The sequence below is a fragment of the Chiroxiphia lanceolata genome, chromosome Z, assembly GCF_009829145.1.
Source record: "Chiroxiphia lanceolata isolate bChiLan1 chromosome Z, bChiLan1.pri, whole genome shotgun sequence".
Classification (NCBI taxonomy): Eukaryota; Metazoa; Chordata; class Aves; order Passeriformes; family Pipridae; genus Chiroxiphia; species Chiroxiphia lanceolata.
This window is the reverse complement of record NC_045671.1, coordinates 11,292,834-11,313,814: the sequence shown is the minus strand read 5'-3', so window position 1 is coordinate 11,313,814 and position 20,981 is coordinate 11,292,834. Positions and strand designations below refer to the sequence as shown.

Sequence of the window (20,981 nt, the reverse complement as noted above, 5' to 3'; positions counted from 1 at the left end):
CCCGGGGCGCACAAGAGTAAAGGCCACTGGGTGGACACATCTGGGATTGGATGGATGGTATTATAAAATGTAACCTCTCGGGCAGGGGGGCGCGCGTCTTGTAACATCTTAGCCTTGGCAAATAAACCCTTTCTTATCTCACCCCTAATTAACTGCTCTGGAGATTTTTTCAGCACCTAAATCCTACGGCAACACAGCCAAAAATGATCTACATGGAGGCTGGGAATGGAGAAGGGGTAGGGATAGGAAAGGTAAAGATCAAGAGGAATAAGAGAGACACTCCCATTGAGTCACAAGATTCAAAGTGGACCATTTGCCAAACTTAGCCCCAGACTTGACCAATACTTTAGGCCTTAACAGCACTTAATCTGTATTTAAACAATCTAACAAAAGTTTCTATAGAATTTACTGTAGGCACAACAGTAACTTACAAATCTAAAGTACTTAAGAATCTAGGAGAGCAACATCCATAGTACATTTACCTGAGATTATTCACACTCACAGACACAGAAACCTGAATAAGTATGTACAAGGTATTCACCTGTGAAAACTTCCCCTCGAATTCACGAAGTATTCACGTCGGATGCCTTTGTGTCTTCTCAATGGACAAAGGGTTGAGGCTCAAAAAGTGGGGGTATCAGCCCAGGATCCATCATAGGCATCTGATGATCCTTCAAGTAGAGCAAACTTGAGAGTTTGCTGGCTCTGAGAGTCATCTCACTCAGAGGGAGATGCTGGTTACAGCTCACTGCAGCCAGAAGAGCTCAGTCACAGAATCATTCAGGTTGCAAAAGACCTGTGAGACTGAGTCCAACCTGTGACCAATCACCACTTCGTCAACTAGACCATGGCACCGAGTGCCACATCCAGTTGTTTCTTGAACACCTCTAGGGATGGTGACTCCACCACCTCCCTGGGCAATTCATTCCAATGTTTAACAGCCTTCTCTATGAAGAAATTCCTCCTGAAAGGAGAGTCTCGCTAAGGACTGCTGTTTATAGGGTTGCAAGAGAATTGGCTTAAGTCATAATAATTTTCATCTTGGCCAAGATTTGGGTCAGTAACTTTCTCTGGTTACAAATATGTTGTTCCAGACAGGAAAAATAAGTTTCCAAGGCTGTTTGTTAAATACAGGAGCTTGTTAGACTGCACTAGTTCCTGGGAGCAGACGGTGGTTTTGATAAGCTCAAGAGGGGCCTAATGCTGGTGTTGTTTGTCAAGGCTGAGGCCTAATGAGCAATTCTGAGATCATAGTGTGGCCTGAGGGGAAGGCAGCAGGGGGATGCACCACCACACTTACTTAATGGTTTCTGCTTACTGCATAAGAAAGACATACTTAAAAACGTACATTTTAAGAAATGAAAATGGGATTGACATGTAACTTTCAATTACTTTTCTTGGCCCTGGGAGAAAATCTTTATCTTCACTTTAACAGTAGTCACTGTCAAAAGAAAAAAGAGCAATAATATTGGAAAGGAAAAATTAATTTTTAACCTACATAAAAATCTGTTTGCTTGTTTTCCAACTTTTTTTTTTAAATGATATTGTAGTGATATTGGGAAAGAAATAATGGCTTCTACTGTGTTTTAAATATTTTAAGTTTGTAAGCTGATACAAGAAATGACTTGGTACTGTGTAATTTAACTGTATGAGCAGAATAACCTGCTCTGAGAGATGATGTGAACTTTGTAATCATTTATGCTGTCTGTTAAGAAGTTTTTTTCTGATTTTTAAATCAAGGTAAATCTTGCTACAGGCACAACCATAAAAAGTGAGCCTTTTCTAAATTAATAAGGAATGGTATACCTGTAAGACTACTGGATTAGCCTCTAAGGAGCATGAAAGGCAGAAGCAGTACTTCTCAAACACTAAACAAAATGCATTTCCTCCCCTCAATACTCACCTTCCCCCCATCACGGGAAGTAATATTCCTGTCAGACATACCAAACCATGCAGTCCCAGAATGAAAAGATAAATAAGTGAATACAGGAATATGAGTATATACAATTAATTTCTATTCATTTCCCTTACTCCTTATTTGCATCATCAAAGATGGTGATTTGATACTCTGATGGTCAGGTCTAAATGTCTTTGAGGGATGTTTTAGTTATAGAGACTTGGTTGCCTCTGCCTTGCTGCTGTTTTCTTACTGTTCCCCGTGTGTGATGAGATTTTATTCTTGGAATCAGAGGAGATTCAGTGACCTGAAGAAGTTATCTTTGCAATTACTCAGTCAAAAATGAATTGAAAATAGGAAAGCATCATGATAACAATCTCAATCCCTGAAGTGTTTGGTCTGGATTTTAAAGAGAAGTATCAATGTATGGGTATACTGTGCCCTGAGCAGATGCCTCTTAAGACTTAGAAGCACTTTTGAAGTATCATCTAGATGCTGAACTGAATTTACTCAGACAGTTATTTTGAAAACTCTGAAAGCCTGAAGAGGTGTATGTAAAACCAACAATGATTTTGGTATATATGATACGGTTTACTTTGTAATGCTGTAGCTTTCTTCCTAAATTCAGCTCCTTCCTTTTGCCTTATTTAAATCTACCTGGAATAAAAACAGAACCAAAAAGGGAATGTGGAACAATTGTATCATTTAACTAATCCTCTCCAGCAATTTTAGTACAAGTTATCAATATCAATAGTGATCTGTAGATAATGCCAATTGTTCTTCAGACATTAATTGGGCTAAAGCTTTGTGGCAGTTAATATTAAAACTAATACTAGTTTAAATCCTTAATTGCATTTAAACGTAGATTTGCTTATGAAACAAACAGCTGCACCTTTTCCATCATCTTTATTAATCTGCCATTTGAAATATGCAGCAGAGATTTCTGCACCAGCCAGTTATCAAAAGTTGTGCAGATGTAATCACACTATCTTTAATTATTTGTTTTCCATTAAATTAGCTTCTGTGATCTCTGAGACAAGAATGACAAAAACTATGCATATCTGTCTTTGCAGATAGTATTATTTGCATTAATAATTAACACAATAGATTAATCAAATAGTGACAGTTTGTGGGTGAATAACACAGCAGATCCATCATCATTACACTTCTGAGTGTATGATTGGGACAGAAATTTGGCTGTTAGCCATCGCAATGGCGTGGCTTAACTAATGTGATCCGTTATGAACCAGACTGAGTCAAAATTTTATTTCCCTGGGGAATAGAAGCCCCAAGGTATGTTCTAGCCAGTTGATATGATAAATTATTAAATAATTTTTGTGACAACAAGGGATGGCAAATATGCTGTTTTGTACCCTTCAGAAAGATTTAAGGAGGTACTTGTTCATTTTTTCTTGAGTTTTTCCATTAATGCATCATTTTCTGTTAATGTTTTCCATCCTTTTTCCAAGATAGTGAGTGCTACTTCCAGTAAAATGATCTCCATGACAGGGAAGCCACCTCTTCTGGAAGTACCGTTTTATTGACTCAGACGTTACCACTAACATTTGCAAAATGCAGGCCTGGTAAAAGCTGAATGTCTTCCTACTGTTAAATAAGAAGAAAAATTATGAAAAGGACCAATACTGCAAGAGTACAATATATGTATTGCACGTACGGAAGTTAATGTACAGGCAGGAGGTATCCTGTCACTTTATATTAAAAAAGTGAAAGTTAAGCCACTTTCCATTACAAGTGTAGCATTTCTATCTGAAAAACAGATTCCATGTAACTGGGAAGGTGATTTCAAGAGCAGAGCGAATGAGAAGGTTAGTATTGGGAGCCATGTGAGGGACAGGAAACAACAAGGAAGCTGGAGGATGATAGAAAGTCACTTGGTTTGAGATAGTGGCAGTGCTAATAGAACTTGGAAGAATGTAGAAGGTAGGGTTTGCTAACCAGAGGGAAAGGATGTAGGCAACAATTACAGAAAGATAGATTGGTAGTGTTGTGGAAGTTGAAATAGAACAGCCTATGCAAAGTGCCCATGAAAACAATGTATTTCCTTATGATACCTATAGTGATTAACTTACGGGAGTAATAAGAGTTTCTTTTTCTTAACTAACCTTAAAATTTAATATTTCCCTCATGTTGAGAATCCTGTATTTCTTATTAAATTGTGTACTTTATCACTCTGTGTCTTGCCTTTAGGCCCACCCAGCTTCTTGTAGATGAGATGGCTACTGACCAGTTGTAAATCTTTTCATCCTTCTCCTTAGGAAGGGATGACCTATCTATCTAGAAACATTCAGAGGACTGAAGCAGGAAGCAAATGTATTGTTGGAAGATCATGTCCTTCTGGTTCTATCACTATTTTACAGACAGTTAGAACATCAAGATTGCAAAAAATCAGTTGGTACAGTCAGCAAAATAGAAAAAACTGTTTGTGGGTTGGTTGTTTTGCAGGTTTTTCGACCATTCATACAGGCTTATATTTTTCATTAGAAGGTCTTTAATATCATTTAAGGTCATTGAAGTCTGACTGTAATCTGATAATGAAAACTGACAGTTCTGAAAAAATGAAAGTAACATAGAAACCTGGAACGTAGAAGGCAATAGTACACAGGAAAATATAAGTACAAAAAACTAGATAAAATGTCCTTGGTTAGTAGGTGGAACTGGATGACCGAGTTGCATCAAGTGCCGCTGCAAGTTGAACTGTACTGTCCGGTTGTTAATACACTGGTGTTGCTAATACACTGGTTTACCACAGTCTAAAAGTCCTGGGAAACGTGCAAGATTGCATCTGTAGTAGTTCTTTTTAAGTATTTGTTATTCTTGATCTATCTTACTTCTGGTCGTAACTGGTGTGAAAGCTTCTGACCAGGAAATTCATATCCAGAGATTATCAAGTAATTATCAAGCTATTAGCTATTTTTGCTTACAATTTCCAGTATTAAAAAGGAAAAAAAAAAGAGTATCCTTGCTCTTTCATTCTCTCAGTATTTGTCATTTTGGCAGACTTTGCCCTCAAATTTATTATGAATAATTATTCTTTGAGTGTATTCAGGTAATAATGTACTGCCTAGGAAAAAGCCAATTCCTGGTCTTTCCAAACACTGAATACTGCTTAACTAATAATCTCTATAACGTGTTTTTTTTTAAAGTTAGCAGCGTGAAATTGCTACAAGTATAATGAGATGGAATTTCATTGTGTTATTTAATTCTGAAAGAGAAAAAAAAGATGTTTTATGCAGTGTAAAGTTTCTCATTTCTAAATAGCAAAATGTAATAGATTTGTTGCACTGTGTTGAAATGTATTCATTGTATAAACAATTATTTTGTTTTAAAAAACAGGTTCAGGAGACTCTCAAACTCTTCAGTAAAGTTATATGTCATTTAGAACTTGTAAAATTTCATCATCCTTCTAGATGCAAATGAAGAAATATAACCTACACAAAGTCTTCTACAGTCTGTAAAATGTGATAGATCAAGTGAAGATCTTGATAGCTGAAGAGTTTGAGACTCTGCCAGCTTTTGTAAGACTTAATCTACTGGGAGAAAAGTGAGGTCAAAAAATATCACTAGATATCTGTGCTTCCTTGTATGATGTGCTGACTGCATTGTCAGTCTTCATTCCTTTGATGAAAAGAGACAAACCATTAAATGTCTTTCTAACTCTTCAGTCCAAAAAATACTGTTGTGTAGGAAAAGTATATAAAAGGAATATATAGAGAAGCAGATAGTTAAACATGAACTACTACTGTAAGACAATTAAGATTACTGAAAATTACTTGAATGTCTGAAAGTAGTTGCTGTAATGAAGGATAATTATGATACAAAAATTGAAATTGGAACTGCTGTGATTGAAAATTTGTTCAACGGGTACATGGAGATGCTGGCAATTTGGTTGTTTCATTTTGCTATTAGATTCTGGTAATTACCTCAACATGCTTGGAAAGAGATCATTTAGTGTGACAAAATGAAAAATCTATCATCATCACATTAAAAATTGCATTATCTAATGCTGAAAGCTAGATCAGATTTTAGGAAATAGAAAATTATGTATCTGATTTTATGTCTGATTTTAATGTCTCTGTCTACTGGTCCCTTTTTAACCCATGCCTAACTTTCCTTTCAGATACTGGAGCCTGAAAGAATACATAGAATTTTTGAAACAAGAAGTGTGAAACAAGTCCTTCTACTACTCAGGCCTCTGCCTGTGCAACGTGATGTAGGTCATTTAACCATTTTTGTCTCTGTTTTTTTCCTTTGTAGTCAATGAAAACGTACTATTTTCTGTATTTTTAAGAAGGCTTTGTTTGGATTAAATTCCCTAACAATCATGATGAAAGCTTTAATTTTACAATTGAAATTAATTAACTACATAAAAAATGTTTGGAAAAGAAATGTTAAATGAAACTTTACTTTTTGACTAAAACTATTAGTTAGATTTGTAACACTTTTACAAATAATTGCAGCTGACCTAAGCCTGAGGTATGTGAGGCTGCTTGTTATTACTTTTTTTGCATTGTTACTTCATGGCTTTACAATGTTTTAAGCATTTACCTAGTAAATGTTCTTACTGGCTTCAGTTCTATAATCTTGTGTGGTTTAAATAATTTAATTTTTTTGGAGCTGTCAAATTATTATTTCAGTGTTTAAGTCCCAGTGATCTGGAAAAATCTATTCACTAGTGCATCCAAGAAAAAAAGTGATCCACAGGGCAAAAATCAACAAATTCCGATATATAAGATGTACAGAATATGGGGAGAAATGAAACAGAGTCCTTAGAAGAAAAAAAATATTTTATTCTCTCTATGAATCAGTGAAGTCTTACAAGTTTCGGTTCAGCATCCATGTTAACACAGTATTAGCTGAGAATTTGTCTTGCAGGTATTATCTTTCAACTGATCTGTGTTACGGTATGATTAATGTACATTTATAGTAACTTAAGGAAGCAAGTAATAGAATTTTCAGAGGAATTTCTCGGTGACCTAGATTGGTAGAACTCTGCAAAGGACAGGGCATAAATGTTTAAGACAAAAAGAGGGGAATGTATTTGGAATCCTCAGTAGCTCATATTTGAAAGCAATTACCACAGCATGTGCTAGGAAAGTCATTAACTTAAGGGCCTCGCTGTAATAAAATAGCGATTGGGGTCAGTATGTGAGTTTATTTTTAACTTGGTTTTTAGTGTAACTTTGGTTGTTTTCCATCCATTAACTTTAGTACAGATATAGTTTAACATAATTTTTATCTTCATTCTTACATGAATACTGTAGGTACTTCAGGATTTGGGATTCCTCTAGAGTGGGTGTAAGCATTTTCTACCATGTGAGAATCTTGCTGTTAAGCGTGAACTAACCTTGAGTATACTTGTATTCTTTCTGATTAGTGCCTTTTCCTCTTTCTTATTCCTTCTTCTGTTGCAGAAGGCCCTATATCCACCTAACTTTGCTTTTACCTTGCCCAATATGTACTAGCCTCCCAAAGGAATGATCTTGAAATCTTTCTTGTTTATTTACTAGTCATTCTTTTAAAAGAATTTTAAGTTTAGATTTGTCACATAAGTCATTATTCTTTTTTAAGCATTTGTAGTTATTTCTTTCTCTGTTTTTCAGCTGGAAAGGTAGTTATGAAAAGTACCTAATTAATTAAATTTTGAGATAGTTATGAAAATTCACTTCCTTTCGTAACTATAATCCTTTTTTTTTATTTAATACAGATGTAAAACGCATTATGTCAATACAACTGTATTTGCAGCTCTCATCTGTTTCAAAATTTCTAAGAATAAACTCTGGGGTTTTATTGTAAGTACGTCTTTTTCTAATAATATTAGGTATCTTTCTAAATGTGGTTGTATTTCTTATAAAAATCTAATTCCTAGGTGAGACGCCTAGTTCTGTATCATTACAGTTTAACATGGCTAATTAATAGTTCTGTTGTGTATTAACATTATTTTTAAAATATACAAAATATTTTATAACCATGATTTCACAGAGCACTGGTAATGCAAGCTGCTCATAGTCTTTACAGACACTCTTTTTAGCAATACTTTAAACAGCCTGTCATTTTCCAAAACCCCTTAATATCTCTTCAATGTCTTAGATTCGCAATGTGCACATTTTCTGTGGTTCAGTCACCTGTGTAAATAACAGCTTTCTCAGAACTGAAATGAGCAAATAATTAATTACTAACAGTTTTGCATAGTCAATATTTTAGTCAAACTAAGTTTTGACAAGTTTACAGAAATTTCTGAGTTTTAGACTCAAAAGCATGGAACATGAAGAGACTAAAGTACAAACAGTATCCAACAAATGCTCTTACTTTTTTTAATTTTTGTTTTGTTACTAGGCCTACAACATCTTGCTTATCACTGGACTATCTTAGTATCTAAGAAAATTGATATTTCTCTCTCACTACATTCTTTCAAAGGTCACAGTTTATGTTATTAGTTATTTATTTAATATGATGTCTGTAGTCAGGTTATACATTCTATGGTTTTTTTTTTTACTGAAAGCGGGAGAATTCATAGTTTTTCCAACTTTCCAGGGCTAAATTGACAAATATGGGCCAGATAGATTAAGAACTCTTCATCATTGTTTGTTGGGAGTTTAAAAACAAATCTAACTAAACAAAACCAAATAAAAAGCCTTCCCAAGCCCCTCTGAAGCCCCACAGTAATTTTCTTTACATTTTCAGCTCCACTGCTCCTGAAGATGGAAATTCAATGTAATGGGAGGTTGTGTTCATAGTTGTGCTAACCTGATCTTCTTTTATCATGTGAGCTTGTACACTTGAGATATTTGAAAAGAAAAACTGAAAACTGAAATTTAACCATATTCAATAGGAAATCAACTATATGAGTAGAGTGATGTATTCTTGGTGACCTGTGTTGCTAAGAGACAAACTGCTGTCTAGTCAATTGATTAAATCCTTCTCTTCTGAGTGTTTTTACTGGAAGGTCCATTGCAATGCCCTGCTCAAGCTCGGATGTTGCACATCCAATAACCAAGAGGTCAAGCTTGTCTCTGCTTCATTCCTAACATCAGTCTTGCTTCATCTCAACTAAAATCACTCAGACGTCTCTCAGTGAACATCTTGTATAAAGTTCCAGTTACTAGTACTGAATTTGCCTCGTGCAAGTTGGGTTAGAACACACATGAGCACATAGCATATTTTTGTTAGATTAACCGGTGCACACAAAAGAAAGATTTTTAACAACATTTTGTTTTCATATTAGATTATTGATATGTGGTCACGTAAAAAGTCTGCCACTAGAAAGTTATCCTATCAGCATTGTTCGAACAAATTTAAACCAATAAAGTAATTTTGTATAGGATCTATTCTATGCATTGTAGTACTGCAAGCTTCTGGTGAAGTGCAAGAAATCGTGTGGCCAGATTTATTGCTTAAGTTCTTTTTGCCTATACTTACTGAAGAGTATTTCTAAAATAGGACCTCCTTATTCAGCTACAGATCTGATAGGTTTGTTTTCTTGTTTCACACTTTGTCTTAATTACTGTAATCTCCCTTTTTTAAACTTCAAGAAACATAGCCTTCTTCCATAGTATTTATATAAAATGTTGCTGCAGTGCATAGTTTGTCACCATCTTGTTTCCATATCCACCTTTAAACTTGTTCCCAGACCTTTCACTTTGGATCCCTAGCACTCCCTCCCTTTCTGTGCTAGCCATTATTAGCCACTTGTTGAATTTTCAAATGGTATTTTTTTTACTTTCTCTCATGTTGTATTTCCCACTTGATAGGAATTTATATAAACATTCAGTAATGCCCTTATATCCCATGGCTTCTTGCTGTGACTTTTGCTCCGTGTGCTCACTAAGAGAGGAACTGAGTTTCAGGAGCGTCCAACCTATGTAGGGAACGTCTTTAATAGAGTGAAGATCTTCACTGCTTTTATTTTTAGCCTTCAATGACCTGTAGAAAATAACTTTAAATAACAGATTTTCCTCTGGGATATACCCTAAACCTGGACATCGCATATGTCTTTGGATGCTGTGGTAACTGCAGCTGTGTTGTCAAGGAAACAGCCTTGTGCTCAGTAGGCAAAACCAATGAGGATTAAGCAAGGCTATATTATGGCTAAGTCCCTGTGACCTTATCAGGGATCAAGATCTGTCTGTTCTTCAGTGTGCAGGTGTCGCTCAGGAGTGAGGGTGATATGCACAGGCAAAAACATACGTGCAGTATGCCCGATGTAAGTATCAGACCTGGATTATTCTAAGAAGTGAATTCATTTCCCAGTTAGATGGATTAAAAGACTCCATTTGTGTAAGTAAAATCTTTAATGAAATTAAATAATAGAAAAGTTTCTCTGTAATCTGTGAAATGAGGAAGAGAATTGAAGAATAATGAACTCTGTAAGTCTTTTTAATCTTTATTGCAAATTCACAGAAAAATATACCAAAAATACCATAATTTCTGAGGGATAAGAAACAAAGTTTATAGAACCCTGAGATGCAGAATAGTTGTCAACTGTTTCCAACACAGTGTTCTTCTTCAGTAGTAAGAAATAATTAATATGTCACTAAAGTACACTGCAACATAGGTGTACATCCCGGCTTTTTGTATCTAAAAGAATGAAAATCCAAATGCAAGTGAGATAAATTAATGCAAGAGAAAAAGCCTAATTGCTGGGTGGAGTAGAAAGTTGAAAAAGTTATTTAAATTGTTCTTAGAAGTTAATTGTTTTCTGCTTAAACTTTAGATTATTTCTACCTTTTGTTTCTAAAGCAAAATAGAATGTTACACATTAGTTAAAGCTTTATAACAAATAAGAATGAGTGAAGGAGAGACTAAATTCTACATGCTTTGGCAGAGTCTCTGAAGTTTATTGTGGTTTTCCTTTGTCACGTCACATCAAAGGTGATTTAATGTCTTTCTTAATTAACCCTAAGTTTTAATTGTTACTCTATTTTCTTTTTTCAGTATCTCTTATGTTACAGGCCCATTTAAGAAAAATTAAAAATCAATGTTAGTTTGTCTGCAGATAATGCCAGACAAACCTTTTTTAATAGTGGTACTGTACCATGTACTGAGAAGAGAGCGACTGAAGCAAACTGTGAAATGAGACACATCTGATTAGGATAATGATTTGACTTCTAACATTATCTTGCAATATATTTTCTTTCTTAATGGGGTTTTTTCCTTTCAGAGGTTAATCTAAACCTGCCAAAACCAATAGATTTTGTTAATTTTTATTATTATTATTTTCTACCATCCCACTGATTATTTTTTTTCAGTTCTACATTTCATTCTTTTTTATACCTGTTTATTTAAAATAACTGGTGGGTTTTTTTCCCAAAATTACTGTCATTACCATTTCATCAAAGTTACAGAAAAATTCTGCGTATGAGATGCTTCTTACTACAGAGAGTTCAGGCATTTTGCCTTAATGTTTAAAGCCATTATAGAAAACTTGAAATTGACGTGATTTCATTGCTTTGTTTCTGAAGCACTCTCCTAAGATATTTCTATCAGAACATTAGAGGATTAAATAAAGCAAGAGGACAGTGAAAAATTGGTCACTTCTGTGAGTTGAATATGATGTCAGCCTTCTTAACTATGCAAAATAGACAACTACGCAATAACGCGTAAATAACTACGCAATAGAAGAGTTAGAGATGAGACCACATTCAATACTTAAATATTTAATGCATAAATATTTAAGAACATAACAACATCAAAGTTATTACAATACATGCAGCAGTTAGCTTAAAAGACTGTGACTTAAGTCCTTAGAGAAAAATCCACTATGATCCAAACATGCTTAGAGTAACAGAGCATTAATTTGCAAAGTAAAAGGATTAGGAAACGCGTTGTACCTTCCCAAAATATTCTCATTCCCATTTCTTCTTTTATTATTAATTTATTACTTTCAATTTGCTGGTCATGTACAGAGCTGAATATTTTTCATAATTTATTATCTCCATCTCGATCTTCTTCCCCTCCTTGCATTTTTTTCTAGTTTTGTACCAATAAATCTGTCCTTATTTTCTCTTGGTCCATCCTGTATTAGAGCTCACTAGTATGAATAACCTTAGCCATTTATTACTAATTTAGAAAACAATAAGTGCAATCCAGCTTCTTTTTTTCTTTAAACCAACTTTAGCAGTGTTAAATTCCTGCAAGTTATCTACTACCCTGCCACTTTCTGGGAAAATCTGTAATCCTGAACAATAATCACAGCAGCAGCAGTCTCTTCAGTTGTCTTGTTTGTGGACAAAGAGGCAGATCAGCCTTTCGTGGCTCATACAGTGAGTTGGGTGAATCCAGGACATGTCACCTCCCCTGTGCATGTGCTGTGTAACTGATCCATGAGTGCATAACAAGTCTTAAGATACTTCTGATGCTGTTGATTTACAGCAGGCCATCTGTGCATGGCCCAAAACCATGTGTCCAGGTGTTCCAATCGGTTTAATACATACCTTTTCTTCCATGTGAAATGCTGGCAAATGTGATTTTCTCGTTCCATTTTAAATTACTGGTAGAACTTTGGCCTGTCTATTCTAAATACCTTGTCCCATAGACATTTCATTCATTTGATCAAATTCAGACATGAATTCAGGAGTAGTCGTTGGAAACATATTACTGTAAAGTCAGATTAATTCTGTAATATGATTATGGAGGAAACCAGAACTAGACCTACAGTACGCCACTCATGTCTGATTTTTCTTCCTCTTTCATCTTATATATCTATTGACAGTGCTGTAAAATTACAAGAACAGTTACACCAAATCAAAATGTTCACATTTGTCATATATTGACAACAAAACCGCAGAAAAAAAAGGCTGTGGAAGACCTTGGGTGCTTAGGTTGCTGTTGTCAAAGGACTGAACAGAGAACTGTAGTTTTAATTAAAATAAATAAAAGCAAGCTCTAATTTAGTCCAATGTTCTTCTCAGATGTATTGCATGTGAATTATATACCCATAGATTATGGAACATTAATTCCATTGTTGTTATGAGATTATGTGTTTATAGGAAAAAACTGTATTAATTATTTCTGCGCAGCATTGTAATGTTTTGAATTTGGTGCACTGTTCATAACCCAACTATACAAATCTGTATGTTGGATGCTTTTTTTTTTTCTTATTTACCTTTAGACTCCTGGTGTATACGTTTAAGAGTTTAGTTTCTCATGAGCGTAACTTAGTAGCCATAAACCACTTTCTGAACAAGTTTTGATGATTGAAACACTCAACCTTGACTATACTTATTCAAGTTGTGAAATACAAATGCTTTGCAGGGTATATTAATCAACAGATGTGTGGTTTCTTAAAAAAATAACATACAGCAATATGCTGTTGCCCATCAGTTTTAAGTCAAAGACTGTCAGCCACAGTAGCTATCTGTGAACAACTGAACATACTTGTAGTACCTATTTTTGTGTCACTGCAATAATAAGTAGCAATTAATAGACAATCCTAACAGAAATCGAGGACACTACTCTAACAACTAACCTGAAGTACCTTATGCTTTTGCAAATTGCTTACCCTGTTTTCCTGAAACTAACTACATTTTTTTTCTATAGAAAATTATGCAAAATGTTTACATTAAGATATTTGTATTCCTCTGCATACTTGGGTGCATCTTTTATTGTTGTTTGCCCCATTAGTATTTATGCTACATGTGTTTTATATACAAAAATAATCAAACAAATAGAAAAATAGCCAGCTTTAGGCTCTAAGATCTGTTCATATTATTTAAATCAATTCACTGTGAAGAATTTTTTTTTGCACATGTATGGTTTACATTCTGATTTTCGATTTACAATCCAGTTTAAATGTGATGGAGAATCAACCCAAAACTTAAATTGTAAGACTGTTAGCACTATCTCCGACTTCATATCCTCCTTAAATTCAAGTTGTCTGGCAGCAGCAGTAGTTAATCATATTGTGTTGAGGCTTACTGTTATCCAGCAAGCAGCATGCAAGCTCCCCTATGGCTCCCTTCATCTTCCAAGAGACAGCAAATGACTTTCAAGTAGTGGGGAGTAGCTGAGTGCCTTCTTCTGTGCTTGTTCACATCGTAGCTCAGAGAGCAAGGAGGCTGCTGCAGACCTATGGAACTGTGAAGTTATAGCTCAGCACTGAGGGAAAGTGAAGAGCGGCTCTCCCAGCTCTCCTCTCTCTGTAAATAGTGAAGGTGTTTTGTTTCAGAACCAGAGTAGTTTGGCTTAATTCACTTAATGTGGAAGCTGTGTGATACTTGCCAGAAGTGCGTGATATACTACCTCATTACTTCATTTTCAAACACCTTAAGCAAGGGGGTGTTTATGGAAGCCTCGGTGCCTATTGGTTGTTTTGATCTCTTGATAAGTGCTGTGGATTTTTTCATATTATTTGGTGAAACAGTGCAAAACATGCATATTTTCCATCACTACTTTTATTTAAAGCACCAGTGTTTCAGCAGTGATAGAACCAAATCCAGAAAATTATTAGTAGAAAAATTTAGATGAAAGGTTCAACGGATTCGCTAACATTTGTTGCTGTCTCCATTTCAAGTCTGCAATCTTGATAAAACCTGAGTAAATACTGATGATGCTGCCACTGAGAGACATTACATTCTTTTAGGAGTAACAATGTTCAGCCTGAGAAAAACACACAGAGGATCATTTGGATTATGAGTTCTGCTTTTAAGGGTATTAGCAGGCTCATATCCAAGAAGGTGATAGTTTCAGTGCTTTTTGCTTAGAATTTATACTGAGGTACATGGTCACTAACACAAAACTGTTCTGCTTCCTTAGGAAAAGGTATTTAAGTCCTTTCAGTCGCAAGAACATAGAAATGGCTGCACTGGATCAAACTTGTTCATTTTTGATGTATTCAGCTTCTGATTGGAGTTGATAACTCATTCTACAGAGAAAAAGGCGAGAATCTGTAGCATTTACAGAATAATCAGCTTACTAAAGAAAATTTCATGTCAGATTCTCCCTGCTTGCGAGGCTTGATTTATATGAAATTACTCTGCTAAGTTGAGTGCAGTGGGGAAAATGAAGAAATGGTGAAAGCTACTTCTTAGTTCTTTTGTGTGAAGGAGAACAGTGCGACTGATAGAAAGGAAAAGACAGAGACCCACAGATTGGCAGTGATACAAGTAGCTGACAGTGTACCCTCAGTAGTCTGTATTTGATGGATACTGCCTGAGCAAGTACAATGAAGAAATTGGGTAAAATTCAGGGTACAGTTTCAGGGATTGGGGATATGATTGTGTCTGTCCTGAGTGTGGTGAGAACCCTGGATATATCATAAGGAGAAGCAAGAGACTTTTGGGATATTGAGTGATGTTACTTACGTTTCCTGATACACAGGTTTGGTAACAGTCATAAAAGTTCTGATGTATGATATCTGAAGAGCTCCGTGTTCAGCCCCTGATAAGACAAGCACCACAAGGCTGAGAAAAAGATGGGTTTTAACATTTCTTTTACCACATTGGAATTTACTGTTTCTGAGTCATAGCAGCCCGGTGTATTTTCGTTGCATCCTAAGCTACAGATTCCAAGACTTTTTCCTCTTTTGTATTGTATTTTTTTCTGTACCTTTCCTTGTATTTTTAAATTGTATTGAAATTCCTGTCTGAATTCCTTCTGTTATTTTTGTATTCTTCCTGGGCTTTTTTTGGTTGGTTTGAGTTGGCTTGGTTTGGGTTTTTTATATAGTATTCTTTGAACTGAAACCAGTTATTACCGGTATAAATATGCCTTTGATTTTTATAGTCCTTATGAACACTGATAATATTGTCTTCCATTCTAAATCTTATGTTTTGTTTAAGCTTTTTTATCGAGGAGATTTTTTTTGTTAGTTGGTTTCTTAGTAGGTGCATTTTATTGCGTCTCCAGTATATGTACAAGTAATTGGTTATTTTTTTCTTTCAGTATCCACCAGCTTCGTAGTTACCCAGAAAATTGTACTTGCTAATGTGATTTTCAAAGTGCCGATGAAATCTGTCTGGGTTCCCTTGGTTGTAGAGCAGAGCTCAGACATGAAGCACAGTCAGCTTGCATGTCTCATACAAAGGTGTTTGTGGAGATGGTTCTTGCTGTTACCTCACTTAGTCATATATTTCTCCCAGTATATTCCTCTTTGCTTGAGATAATAGAATTTCAAAGATTTGAGGTTATGAACACCCTATTTAACACAGCAATGTGGTGTTTGGACAACCAGAATCACAGTTAGGCAAGCAGATACTCTGTGATCCAGTGATCCCTTTAGTCAGGTGTCTGATGTGTTCTTAAGTGTTCAGGATTATGGGTTTCAAGCCTTTTGAATTCCTTAGCCTATGATATTAGGTCTTTTTTTTATAGGTCCCACACTATTTAGTAGGGTACATTCGTTTTGTACATAGTAAATGTCCCCCTGGAATGTCTTCCAAGAATTTTCAACTAAAGTAACTCTTAAATTTTCTAAAAATATACTTATATGCAAGCTTCAGCAGGATCCAACAGAAAAAACCTAATTACTTGTGTATTTTACGGTGTACTAGAAACAAGCTGTACTTACCCTTCTTCTGCAACTTAAACATATGCTTTTCCATTTAAAACTCCTTTCAAATATCAGACTTCAGTTTTGGCTAATACAGAAACTTACAGTGGTTAGAACAGGTGTTAGGTCTGCAGTAATGACACGTATTAGATAAATAGTTCCTGTTTTGCTGACTATGTGAGCCACACATAAACCTTTAATATAATCTGGCATATGTACCTGACTCTGCTGCATCACATTTTCCCGGCAAGGTTCTGTTTAAATACCCCATCTATTCACTGGCATTTTGACCAGAAATGTGTATTACAGGAATTTTTAAAATAAGAATTCTGATCTATTTTATAATGTTGTTGCAATTTGCTTTTTATGTAGTAGTGTTCAACTTTGGTTGCCCATACTGGAGTGTTAATGTCTTTGCTTACTTTATTTGAGCTAAAAATTCCCTCTAAATTTTCTTTTTGTTTGCATGTCTGCAGTAGGTTTCTCCTGTACACTACCTTCATGGAAGGAATTGGGTAGGACATTAATGCCATGCTGGGCTACAAATACTTGCATGGCAAAAATGGCAAGGTTGCTTTTCAAGATTTGCAATTCTTTGATAGAATAATTCAGCTGGAAGGGACCTACAATGATCATCTAGTCCAACTTGTTATCACAGAATCATATAATAGTTTGGTTTGGAAGGGACCTTAAATATCAGCTAATTCCCACACCCCTGTCATGGTTAGGGACACCTTCCACTAGCTTAGGTAGCTAAAAGTTCCTTCCAACTTAGCTTTGAGCAATGTCAGGGACAGAGCATCCTCTGACAACTCCTCCAGGCAACCTGTTCCAGTGCCTCACCACCCTCACTGTAAAGAATTACTCCCTCATGTCTAATATAAACTTACACTCTTTCAGTTGAAAGACACTCCCCCTTTTCCTGTCACTACATGCCCGTGTAAAAAGTCCCTCTCCAGCTTTTATGTACTGGAGGGCTGCTTTAAGGTCTCCTTGAAGCCTGTGCTTCTCCAGGCTGAACAACCCCAACTCTCTCAGCCTTTCCTCATAGGAGAGGTGCTCCAGCCCTCTGGTCATCCCTGTGGCTTTCACTGGACTAGCTCCAACAAGTTTTTGTCCATACAGCTGGATGCAGCACTCCAGGTGGAGTCTCACAAGACCAGAGTAGACCTGCTGCCCACATCATTCTTTTGATGCAGCCCAGGGCACAGTTGACTTTCTGGGCTTGCAAGCACATGTCACTGGGTCGTGTTGAACTCTGCATCCACTTACAACCCCAAGTCCTTCTCCTCACATCTGTTCTCAATCCATTCTCTGCCCATCCTGTGTTTGTGCTTGGGATTGCCGTGACCGATGTGCAGGACCTCCCTGCGCTTGGCCTTGTTGACCTTCACAAGGTTCACACAGACCCACCTATCAAGCCTGTCACAATCCCTCTGGATGGCATCCCTTCCCTCTAGTGTGGCACCATGAGAGGCTGTCAGAAAAAAAACAAACAGAGGGAGGTTTCCTCAGAGAGGACATGTTGGAAAATCAAATGTGTGTGACAGCAGTAGATCTGGAACAGAATAAAAAAAAAATGAACTGTTGCAAATTGGTAAAACTAAGTGAAAAGTACTCACTAGTTTTAAAGGACCATACCTCTAACACAGATGTGCAACCTGTCTTCATTTCAACATTATCCAAAGCAGGTTGCTAGTGTACATGCCTACGTTCCCCTCCTTTAGTCCTGAATGTAAGCTAAGTACTAGTTCTGTTTCCCACACATTTGCAGTCTGACAACACTGCAAATTAATTCAGTTCACCGTGGGAAAAGCTGCAGAACAGAACAGCCATAGCACCATAAGTGAATATTAAATGCCAACAAAACAGACAATTGTATTAAAATGATTCCTACAGTATCTTAGAAAAATAGCAAATCATAAAAAAAAGAAGAAACACACTGAATCAATGACATCCTGAGGCTGAGTAATCTCACAGGTACTGCTTTTGCTGAATTAATGGACTCAATGAACTTAAAGGTCATTTCTAATGAAAACATTCTGTGAGTCTGTGACTAACATTGTGCGTCTTACTTAACTATTAGGATCAATTTAATAGCATTGTGTTTCCTTTTTGCTTCAATAATAACATTTGAATTGTGTCACTAGATTTCTGAGAGGGACCATTTAACAAGTAATTTATAGATGGGAAGTAATCCTCAGAATGGAACACAAGGAAGTAAGCACAGATAAGGCAGATAAAGAACAAAAGAAAATACAATTTTTTTTAATCAAGCAAAAGAATGGAAAAATATGATAACTATATGGAATTATTCTTTAAAGAAGCCATCAAGAAGCCACAATAGTAAATAACAAATATAAATCTGTAACAAATTATTATTTTACTAAGTATACCTGTTTTTTATACCTGAGGTAGCAGATTATTTTCTGTTTAAATATCTTCCAAAAATAGACATGCTTTTTGTAACATGGGGTTTTTTTCTTTTTTTTAAACCTAACAGAACATATTGGCTGCATTGTCTCAAAGTTACTTATACTGATTTAAACCAGATGAAAATTTAGTCTAATAAATTTAGATTATCTTCATATAATACTCCTATTTAGAATAAAAAGGAATGAAAGTCAATACACAGAAGGAGCAGAATGTAAACAAAATTTTATACTGAGTAATCATGGTATATTCATTCTTCCCTTAATAGCAGAGGTTTAATCATATCAGACCCATAGGGTTGTCCAAAAACAAGATCACAGACCTACAGTCTTACCAATTCAATTTTTTCTTCAGAAAAAATGAAATTCACTAAGTATTTAAAAAATATTTAGTATAAATTTGTTATACTGGAAATATGAAAACTTCAAATCATCAGTAAAGACTCCAGTTATAAAGGGTAAGCAAATCAGTATTATCAGTAGATGGTTTATGCTTAAGACTATCAGCACATCCCAGGGAACAGATTCCATGGGGACACAGGAACCATTGGAGAGTCATAAGAACAGCAGTCAGTCTTGAATATCTTACTTGGCTGGATGGTTGAACTCAAAGAGTTGGAATCAATGGCTCGATGTCCAGGTGGAGACCAGTGACAAGTGGTGTGCTCAGGTGTCCGTGCTGGGGCCAGCACTGTGTAACACCCTTGTCAATGGCATTGAAAGTGAAATTGAGGGCACCCTCAACAGGTTTGCTGCTGACACCAAGCTTGGATTTCCTGACTGGATTCACTGAAATAATCCATTATAATATTGTAAACTTTTGCCTCAGCAGTGCACCCCTGTGGAGTTTACCTGGTTGACATGATTGTTTTCTTCTTGCTCTTAGATTTCCTGGTCTCCCACGATATGTCAGAGGCACTGTCATCATCGTAGTCCCCCTGTCAGTATTATAGTCTTAGAAACCCTGTGCTTTCCTGCTTAGATGAGAAATCCCAATCCATACTGATCCTATTTTCCTTATTAGTGCAGTGAACTCATTTATCTAATTTGATTCAGGTATTTTAGTGTTTAACACTACTCCTCTGTTGGAGTGAACAGTTTTTCCTATGTTTGTGTACTGAACACGATAAGCATTCCATTTAGTATTTTTGTTTCACCACGTTTTTATAGGTTTACAATGTTGTTAAAGTAGCTTAAGAATGGTTGTTTGGCTTCCCCCATTTTACTTATTGGTTTGTGCTTGCATGTTTTCATACCTTTGGTACTATTTTTTGAGTTACCATACCCTGTTTACATAGAACTCTGTTCTTAATCAACCAATAAACTGAATCTTCTCATATCTGCAAAACAGCACAATTAATAATTTATTTTGCTCTTGACTTCTTTACCTACCTTTCACTTCCACCAGAAGAATATAAACTGTATGATGTTACTGTCTTAAAATTGAGAATGCCTAAAACAAAATTACCCCATACTTGATGACTATAAGATTAAATGAAAAAGCAAAAACGAAAGTTAAAGAGAAGCAATTAAACCTGAATTGCGGAGTTTGGATGGAAAACCACATCAATGGCTTTATGGATTGTTTTGTTCATGGATTGATGTATGTTCTGTGGGAGGAGGCTGCAATTTTGATCAAGCATAGTAGGGACGAATTAACATTGTTTTTGTAGGTGCACTAAGAAGTGCAATTATGCAGTAGATCATATGTAAGTCTGCACTTTTTTCCTGGTATCTTGAGTCACTGTTTTACACTTCCAGGAGACTGAGAAGACTATGAAGGAATACGATTTTCAATATTAAATAATAAAAGGTCTGTACAAAAATAAGAGGGAAATGCAGGATTTTTTTTCTTTGTAAGTATTTATTAATTTCCTACTTTAAACCTCCTCTGATTTTCTAGGCATTGTAGATGCCATTTTCATTGAGGCTATGAGACTATACTCATTAAATGCTACAGAGATTTTCACTCTCAATCTTATTTTGCATGCTTGGTAGTACTTTAGATCTGAAGTAATGAGGAACCACACACTTCATGTTTTGTTATTTTAAGCTCAGAGTATCTGAGAAAGACAACTTAGATTTTAGCCTGTTTCTGGATGCATAAAACCCCTTTTCCATTACATTCATACACAAAGTTTCTGTT

General features: G+C 35.7%; 1 protein-coding gene across 1 annotated transcript in view; it reads left to right on the top strand.

Moving 5' to 3' along the window:
• Positions 1–20,981, top strand: part of PRLR (prolactin receptor) — a 153,086-nt gene that overhangs the window by 14,821 nt on the left and 117,284 nt on the right. Inside the window, exon 3 of the mRNA XM_032676670.1 lies at positions 6,036–6,128. The gene's annotated coding sequence lies outside the window, so the exon portion shown is untranslated. The remainder of the gene's footprint in view (positions 1–6,035; positions 6,129–20,981) is intronic.